Consider the following 10,196-nt stretch of genomic DNA (forward strand, 5'->3'; position numbering starts at 1 on the left):
AACGTTGCCCTAACGTTATTTTTTAACAACCATGGTACCAACAAATAAAACAAATATATATTTATATAAGAATCATAATCAGTTTAATTGGCCATATAGACACATACTGTACAATAGAGACAACATACACATAGGCACATTAACACAATATATTGTATAAATGTGCAAAGTAATAGTGCAAATGTAGTGTGCAAAATGCATATTGGAATGATAAAGTATGTAATGTGTAGGTGAATGGCCAAAGAGGGGATGACCCCTCTTATCAGCAGTTCAGGAGAGTGATGGCAGTGGAAAGAAGCTGTTCTTGTGTCTGGTTGTTTTTGTGTGCAGGGATCTGTAGGGCCTGCCAGAGGGGATGAGGCAGGAGGAGGACAGCAGTGTAGAAGATGGCCAATAGCTCTTGTGGTAGGCCATGCTTCCGCAGTTGCCGTAGGAAGTACATCCTCTGCTGAGCCTTTTTAAGGATGTTAGACTCCCACTTCAGGTCCTGGGAAATGATGGAGCCCAGAAACTTGAATGAGTCCACCTTTGACACTGGGCTGTTGGATATTGTGAGGGGGGAGCACTGTGGGGTCCTCCACGTCTGCTGCAGTCAGCGCGGGGAAGTTTTTCTGGGAGGCCGCTAGAGTAGCAAGTAGAAGCAAAGTTACAAGTCAAATTAAAACCTTACAATAGTTTGTACAATATCATTTTGTAAGAGAAGTCAGTTCAGTTATAACGATATTTGAATTTATGCAATTATATAGTGTTATCTTAGGGCAGGGTAGGGCCACTTAATTACCATTTTGTTCCTCCTCTCCTGTTGACTGAGACTCCTGTCTCACTCCTGCAGCTCAGTGACTGTTGAGCAGGGCGACAGCAACACGTCATCGACTGGAGCAGAGGGAGGGGACTGGGCTGGACTCCTTAAGAGCATGAGTAGCTCATCCATCTTTTCCTCAAATGTGTCAATCCGCTGTGCCATGCGGGTAATGGATGTCCTCATGGCTATGGAATAATTAATGGTTTTAGTTGTTATACATTATATACTTTCATATGTGAACAACTTAAGTGAGTCTTCTTGCCTCTCTGTGTGATGAGTTCTCCTGTTTACAACAACAAAAAAGTTACTCTCAAGTTCCTTGTCATGAAATTGTATTTAATTGGAAATGGAAATTCACAGCCAATGTACCTTCAACTGGGTCCCAAGATGAAGTGACAGGCAGAGCTTGCGTTACAATGGACCCATCCAGCTCTGGGCGACCGGCTGGTTTCCTGTGTGGTGTTGACTAATCTAAAAAGAAAGTAGATATGAATATTGGTCAGTTAATTTATGGTAGGTTTCTTGCACATGACATTGCAAAAGATGAACCTATGCTGTTACATTAGACAATGGCTAAAAAAAAAAAAAAAAAAAAAAAAAAAACACTTACATGCAGGTGGTGGAGGCAATAACATCTGCTCTGTACTTAAGGTTTTAGGGACTGTTCGTTATTTAATTAAGGAGCCACCGGAGGAGTTTTGTGGCCTCTAACCTAAAAAGACGTGACCCTCCCCTCGTCAGTAATAATTTTCCTATGATCCTCCAAAATGATTTGAAAAAGAGGAATGACCCTGCCCTTGCGTGCAAGTTTGCACTTAGCAAAGAAGTACAGATATCGTTTGATTTTTACAGCCATGACATACATGAGTTAACCTCTGCATTCTCATCTTACACATCACACTCCTCTGTTATGGTGTGGTGGCCATTTCAGTAGATTTAGGGACTGTTCGTTATTTAATTAAGGGGCCACCGGAGGAGTTTTGTGGCCTCTAACCTAAAAAGATGTGACCATCCCCTCGTCAGTAATAGTTTTCCTATGACCCTCCAAAATGATTTGGGAAAAAAAGGAATGACCCTCCCCTCGCGTGCAGATACAATTTGATTTTTACAGCCATGATGTATAGGTGTTAACCTCTGCATTCTCATTAGAGTTGAGTCGGATACTCGGCTGAAACGAGCATCCGGTACGGATAAAGCACTTTTGCCGAGTACGAGTATTATACGAGTAATACGAGTCAATATCTGTGCTCGGATTGAATAAAAATCTTCATTGGGTAGTTGACTGTGTCTGCGTTCTGTGATAGGCTAGTCGTCACAGCGCCCCTCCCCTACACATACAGATGTATTGTGTTGCTGTGTCCCGCTCTGCTCACACAGAACAGCTCTCTCTCTCTCTCTCTCTCTCTGTGTCTCTCCCTCAGTCACTCAGGTTCGCGGGTCTTTTCCGTTAACGTTTAGGGTTTTTTCAGCTTCAGGTTTGTTTTTTACTTTGGTTTGTAGTACTTACTTATTAACCAGTAGAGTTCTGGTAAACGTGGGGTTTGTTCAGACGTCTATGCCTGTCGGAGATTTTTTTTCTTTTTTAAACCGTCAGCCGGCTCTAAACAGATCTGAAAAACAGCGTCGGACTATTTGATCCGTAGAACACCCCCGCCCCCCTCTCTCTCTCTTTCTCTCTCTCTCTCTCTCTGTCTCTCTCTTACTCACACACACACACACACACACACACACACACACACACACCTGGTGTGGAAATAAAAAAAAAAAAAAGAACCAAAAAAAAAAAAAAAAGTCACACTGATCATAAAAAAGTTAAATTAAAAAAAGAAAGTTATGTTGAGTATGAAAACTCTTGTTCATTACATTTTACTTCATAATTGCAACCGCATGTGTTGTATTCATTGTTCTTGTTCTGTATATAGTTTGTTTGTTATCGTGATCAAAACCATTGATCTGAAGCTCAATGCTGATGCTGTCATGTAAATAGTTTTCTAATCAGCAATAAATATAACAATTTCTGATCAACCCATATCAATTGCATGCTTAAAATAACATACCGGTTAAAGCCCCATTTCAAGACAAACCGACCCACTTTTGGGTTAAATCCCGCCCACTTCCGGGTTAGGCCCCGCCCAGTCCGAGTACAGATACAGATACTTCATATGGTTAACAGATACAGATACAGATAATGCTGTACTCGCTCATCCCAAATTCTCATCTTACACATCCCACTCCTCTGTTATGGTGTGGTGGCCATTTCAGTAGATTTACTCACTGACATTGTTGTGGAAACACAATAAGCATGGAAACTAAATACACACTCATGCATTACTGCATTACTTCAAATACTAAGTTACTCCTCTAGTAAACTAGTATTCATATGAAATAAAACAATAAAATATTGAGACCATTCAGCAAAGGATGCTGGGATATAACCAATTCAACACTGGACTTGTCACTATCGTCACTGTATATTTTAGCACATTGGTAAAGCTGCCGAAGCTGAACATTATATTCCAAAACACATATGTTTATTTTTAAAGTTTTTAAATTACACAATTTAACAATTCGCGCTTATGAAATCCAATCGCGGCACAGCTGTTTTGGAACGCAATAGACAGACGCTTAAATTCAACTAAAATGTAATGGTGAACGATCAGTGTTGGACCTACAGTCTGTTGAGATGCCTCTCCAAACGCAGAAACCAAGCGCAGTCACACCATAAAACGTTAAGACACGTTGAGAAAAAAGATCCGCATTTTGCCGTAATCCAATGACACGAAAAAAAGTAATCCACAGTGATCAGTAGATTCACAAAAAGGTAAATGACACGGTGTATCCAGCAAGGCCGATATGAGCGTCACATACGAGGCCTCTCCACTTCGCTGTTTAAACAAAGTGGAATAAACGTATAAAAGCCCAAATCTACACAAAACCCGCAATCAATTAGTAAGCTGACATCACATGTATATACATGGCATTTAGGAAACCTTTATTGCAAGGTTGGCACGGTAAGATGTCCAGACTAGTGCAACAGTAACTTTCGTTTTTTGCGTCCTGCTGCTCCCATCGTCAGCCAGGTAATAATTTTTTTTACCAAAGCAGTATATGAAATCAGATGTATTACCTATCACCATTTAGTTGTTTTGTGTTATTTAAGATATTTATAAAATATCTGGTCATGCCAGATGTAATTATTCCACTAATTTTTTAAACAATGCAATTACCCGTTTGAGCCACCAGGGGGGCTCATTTTAATGAGACAAATGAGCATGCACCTGCAACATTTACAAAAAAATATTAACTTACAGAGCATGTCTTGAAGAAGGCAGAAGAATCATCCGCCAAGATGACAGGCAGTCCCCGAAGACATAGGCACCTGATGTGTGTTGGCTCAGTGGTCTGGAAGATAATGGACACAAGAGTAAAACACCTCTTGCTAAGGATAATCACATGTATTTACCAAATAAATTCCAGAAATTCCACACAATGTTTATGTACAAGAGGACAAAAGGGGAGGAAAATGGAGAGGACAGAAAAGAAAGTTAGGATATGAAGAGAGGAAAGGACAAGATTAAGGAAGGGAGATTTGATGGGAAGAAAAGGATAGAGCAGAGAAGAAACAAAAGACATAAAAAGAAACAGAGAGAGGAAAGAGAGGTAGTAGACTAATGTAGCTAGTCAAACCCACCTTTGTCTGACGTAAAGCTCAGCCAAAAGCTCGCTGGGCAGGCCCTTCTTTTTTCCTAAAGGAGGTCCATCAGCCTTGGAGAGAAAGTTCAAAGAAATTCTATTGCAGACTTTTCCCCACCACTCTGGCGAACCCTTAACAAACCTGAAACAAAACATAACAAAAACGAACCTTTGAGAGGAGGCATAGCTATATAAATCAGTGATTGATAGCTCACTGCGTAGAGCTGAGGACTTGCGTGTTAGCTATTAATCTACTTGGGCGAGCCACCCAAGTAGAATAATACTGAAACAGTTGAACTGGTTAAATTTACGAACTGGTTAAAACGACGGTTTAGGCAATTTAGCTGACATTAGCTAAGCCAGCAAACAGGTGGCTAACGTTGATGTCCGCGAACTTTTTAAAACAACGTTTTTGACTAACGTTACTCACAAAAAGCCCCTCCAGTGAGAAAAGTAATTTAGCTAGCTAGCTAACGGATGACTAAATTAATGTCCATTGACGTCAAACTGATTCACTTCGAATCCTCACAAACAGCCCCCCCCACCCCAACCCCAACTGAAAAAACTTTTAAACTGTAGCTAGCTAACGTTAGCATGTGAAAAAAGGGTGCCGACCTAGTTAAAAAATAGCTTCCCACTACTCACCAACATCCCCTTGAATCCACACACAAACACGGAAACATGAAGTTGTCTGACTCCTCAGCAGCTAGCGATAACTAAACAATGGACAACGGGAGGGCGAGATCGTTACTTAACGTTACTTACCGTCCTGGCAAGTGTTAGCAGCAACTGGTCTGTCCGGCGGGCGGCAGCAAAGTGACAGCTTCTCAGCCAAAAGCGGATTGCGGCAAAGTAACGGCTTTCACGTTCCCATCGTGCATTGCATTAAACAGTCGAGCGTTGTCACAGTGGCTCATGAGTAGGCCTACAGTTAGTAGCTAGTAGTTGATGTTTTTAGACATACGGAAACAACAACAAAAAAAATTGACTTCTCAGAAATTAAATTGAAATTTATGGAAACAACGGCCATAACATAACCATACTTTTAGTAATATAATTTATTTATCTACAAACCTGTGCGTTTGTGTTAAATAAAAAATAACTTAGCCTAATATTGCTGTTGTTACGTAAAACTCTAATGGGAAAAATAGCCTACTTTCAGATCTTGCGGCTTCATAGCAACTTATGTAGCCTAGGTAAAGAGATGGTCATCATGACTGAAACTTGGGAATTAGGGTTAGTTATTCACAGACTCAACTAGGTCTACAAATTAATATAACATACTTACATTTGCTAGTAAATCAATCAAAACTAAATTGATTTGAATCATGTAAGTATATTATAATTAAAATGATTGATTAGATATGAAATCCGGGTTTACAGTGAACCTTGAACAGCCTACTTTCTCTGAAATGCCGGGAAGAGAACAATGGCGAACAACTTTGAAGCTTTGTTTAGAGTGTACTTAGATTATATTACTGATGTAGTGAAATCAGTGTACACTCTCAAAAATTATACTAACTCTGTATTACAAATAAGCGTACTTACTATAAGTAACTAAATTACCACTATACATTTTGGTATTTTAACATATTTTATGAAAGTACTCTGGCATATCTCTTTTATGAAAGATATGCCACTAAAAATACACTTATTTTAGAGTGTACTGTATAAAGTGTACAGAAGTCACACTTCTAATGAAGTGAGATCATAGTACACTTTCAAAAAGTATACTAACAATTCATTTCCAAAAATGATACTTCCCATAAGTACACTGAATTGCCACTCTAAGTATGTCAAATTTAATATACTTCTATACAAAAATAAACTTCTATACAATTTAAAATACATTAGTACACTTTCAAAAAGTACATTTAAAAAATAATTTGATTACTGCTAAATTAGTATGGACTCTGAAGTTGAACTTAATTACATCTATTTTGAAGTATACTTTTAAAAAGTACATATTAAATACTCTTTAAATAAAGCACAACAAGTAGAAGCATACTTCATGTACTTTATTCATATTTCTAATACACTAAAGTATACTACTTTTTTACCTGGGAGGTAATATTTTTTTACTAAAGCAGTATATGAACTCTGATGTATTACCTATCACCATTTAGTTGTTTTGTGTTATTTAAGATATTTATAAAATATCTGGTCATGCCAGATGAAATTATTCCACTCATTTTTTAAACAATGCAATTACCTGTTTGAGCCACCAGGGGGGCAGCGCTCCTCCTGCCCCCCCCAGCAAACTCCGCGTATGGGGTCAGACCATCTGCTAGGGGGCCGAGACTGAAAGCTACATGGATAAATATGCACTAAACAAGCCACTTTGAAATTTTGCTCTTTTCATGAATAAAAAAGTTGGGTGACACCCAGACTAAAAAATGTTGGATGACCCTCCCCTCAGTATAAAATAAAAAGACATGACCCTCCCCTATTTTCCTCCGGTGGTCCATTCCATAAATACCGAACGGTCCCTTACCATGATTATCTAAATAAACGATGGATGTATTTAGACAACCAAGGAGGTGTAATCATTATGTCGTGCTAGGTTAGCCTGCAGTTTGGTGAATAGAGCTTCTCTTAATACATCCATGGCTTTATCTCTCATCCACGTTACAGGCTTTACAGCATACAGCCCTCGGATGTATCGTAAGATAAGTGTTAAACCCTAAACCAACATCGGCTCTTAGGGACACATAATATATTACGTTAACGTTAGCTAGCTACCTAGCTCCATTGTTGCTGTATAATGCTGGCAACCATGTCGAAGCTTTCTTTAAGTTGTTTACCAAAATATCTCACCTTGTTGTCCAGGTTCCTTATGGTGGTTAAAACATTACCGAGGGAAGGCTCAGTCTCTGTGACCAACGTTGATGTATCCATGGGGCTAGCAGCGCTCACGGCATAGCTAGCTGTGGAAAGCTAACTTGTTTCCCGCGTTAGCATACGGGCTAGCAGTCTTGAGCAGAGAGCCTACTTTGCGTTATAACACCGTCGGTGAAGTGTAGTCAGCATATGTTTTAGTCAATGGCAGTATTTCAGTTCGAATTTGGGACCAAGCAAACGGATCTTTTGTCTGCCTTGTTTGCCAGGTATGTATACCGGTGTTGTATACGGAAGTCAGGACAGGACTTGAATCGGTCACCTGAGAGCAGAGGCACTGTCTTCCCCCTACTGGCGTGGGGGTGTAACGGTTGAATTACACTGAACTGAGCCACTTGTTAGAAGTGAAATGAAAGAAGTGAATTTTCTTACTTGTGAAAATCGATAGATTCTTGTTTTAAGTATTTTCACCTAATACAGTTAAAAAAACGAAATCGAGCACAAATTATTGTTTTTAACAAAATTGTTATCAGCCTAAAAATAAATATACCCTCTTGCTATGTTGTTTATCTTACTTGGATTTTATAAGACCAATAATTTTTGAGTGAATCTAAATCAAGTGACTGCAAACCTTTTTATATGCTACTTCAAAAACTTAAATGGAGCTGGTATAAATAAACTTTTTCAAAACCGCACTCAGCAACAAAAAACAAAACAACCAAAAACAACCAAACGGGAACGTTGTGTGGAGGTACAGTGCAACCACAGGAGAACGTTCACGTTGGTTGGTTCCCTTAACGTTAAGGGAACGTTATAACCATGAGGGAACGTTCCCTAAACGTTAGTTTTTGGTCTGGTTCGAACTAACCTTTAGGGAACCAGAAACTAACGTTCCCCAAACGTTCTGTGTTAGTGGGGAGGGCCTTTAAGGCACTGACACACCAACCCAAACACGTTTCAGTGAACTATTTTCGTAAAATACGAGATCGTATTCCGAACGAGCCGGCATTATGGTCGGTTTTGAAATTCGGGAGAAGCCAGACCCACGTGATGCAATCCAATCAGCTGCCGGTTTTCGCCTGCTGTTATGGAGAGGTATTATGTCTCGCGCATGCGCAGAACGTACGCTCAAGTCGGCGTCGCTTCGGTGTGTTCCGAGGCACTTTTTTGACCAACTCGAGGAGACTGATCAGTCCGACAGCCTTTTCTGCCAATGGTCGGTCGTCGGGTTGGTGTGTCAGAGCCTTTACAGTTTTTCTCAATTGTTTGAACTCTATACCCAGGCTTTTGAACAAAAATTTCAAAACCGTAACGCCATTTATCAAAAAGCATACCCATTTCCCTTAACTATAAACACTATTCCACTTTTGTGGATGTTATGTTTTAACACATGATTAAGATTTGTTGTCTGTCACTGCAAAACTCTACACGCAATTCCTTTTATTTCTCATTGCCATGTGGTCAGAAAGCCTTGAGGGTTCCCTCAAGGTTGCGTCCTTGTCCCCTCTGCTCTTCTCCCTGTACACCAACAGCTGCACCTCCAGTCACCAGTCTGTCAAGCTCCTGAAGTTTGCGGACGACACCACCCTCATTGGACTCATCTCTGGTGGGGTTGAGTCCGCCTACAGGTGGGAGATTGAACACCTGGTGACCTGGTGCAGTCAGAACTTGGAGCTAAACACTCAATGAGCTCAATTAGCACACAATTACCCAGGTGGAAACACAAAGAGCCAAATTTGATCACACACACACACTAATCACAACCTTCAATAGATAAATGGGCCCAAGTCAGTTCATTCGGAGGACGACAAGGAAGAGGAAGGGCTAGTGCAAGGAGACAAGCAGTCTTGGATGAAATTCGTGGCACTCTAGTTGACCATGTCCTTGTCCTTGGTATGACTATGAGGGAGGATCGGTAACAAGTACAGCCAAACTTGAGTCGCTTTACGGTGGCCTCGATCATAAGAACCTTCAGGGAGGAAAAACAGGCAAGTGTACTTCAAACTGCTCTCTACTGTAATTTCTGAGTGTGGTACAACACATACATGTCACTACAGTACAGTTATACATCTACAAATAAATGCATAACATTGCATCACCTACAGATAGAGCAACTGTATCCTTCAATTTTGTACGATGTTTGTACGACAAAGAGACGACCACTTGGTGGAGGCAGGCTAAGGCTTTTGTCAGAGGAGCAAGAGAGAGCTGGTCAAGAGATTCTCTGGCCTGTCCCAGACCAAAGACAGGATGCTGGGGCAGAATAATTTGGTTGTTTGGTGTATTGTACCAGCTAACTAACATAACATTTTATATTTAAATATCTGCTAAATGCAATTTGGTATAACCATACCATTATCACCTGAATATTTGAAAGTACACACAATAAAACAGGAACTGTATTAATGTCTGTGTTGTATTTTTTTAATTATGGAATGATTCAGACAATTTTGCTGCCCTTTAACTCCTCAATCAGCTTGTAGTTTATTGCTAGAATATTGCAGTAGGCCACTTCGCTGATTCAGATTTGCTACTTGAGTCCACAGCACCATATATGATAAACATGCACCAGACATTTTTTAAATAAGAAACGCATGCAGTTCATTGCCAAGCCTCATTGAAATGAGGTGTGTATGTATTTTTGATGATTTGTAAAAACCAAAAAAAAAAAAAAAATACATATATATATATATATATATATATATATATATATATATATATATATATATATCAGGGGTGTGATTCTTCCGGATAATTCTGGAAATCTGGCTTTTCCGACCTGAAAAAGAAACTCTCGTAAATCATGGAAATCTGCTTTTTTTTTTTTTTTTGGGGGGGGGGGGTGTCAAGGCACGGGTCGGGG

At 39.8% G+C, this 10,196-nt stretch overlaps 2 long non-coding RNA genes across 2 annotated transcripts in view; both read right to left on the bottom strand.

The window, feature by feature from the left end:
• The window catches only part of LOC118495801, a 542,497-nt gene that overhangs the window by 372,272 nt on the left and 160,029 nt on the right, over positions 1 to 10,196 (bottom strand). The window lies entirely within an intron of this gene.
• LOC116060300 lies at positions 169 to 1,437 on the bottom strand. Its single transcript, XR_004898243.1, has 4 exons — positions 1,413 to 1,437; positions 1,172 to 1,273; positions 782 to 987; positions 169 to 622 (listed from the first exon to the last, which is right to left on the bottom strand). It is a non-coding gene; the product is annotated as an uncharacterized LOC116060300 (long non-coding RNA).

The sequence above is a fragment of the Sander lucioperca genome, chromosome 1 (genome assembly GCF_008315115.2).
Source record: "Sander lucioperca isolate FBNREF2018 chromosome 1, SLUC_FBN_1.2, whole genome shotgun sequence".
Lineage (NCBI taxonomy): Eukaryota > Metazoa > Chordata > Actinopteri > Perciformes > Percidae > Sander > Sander lucioperca.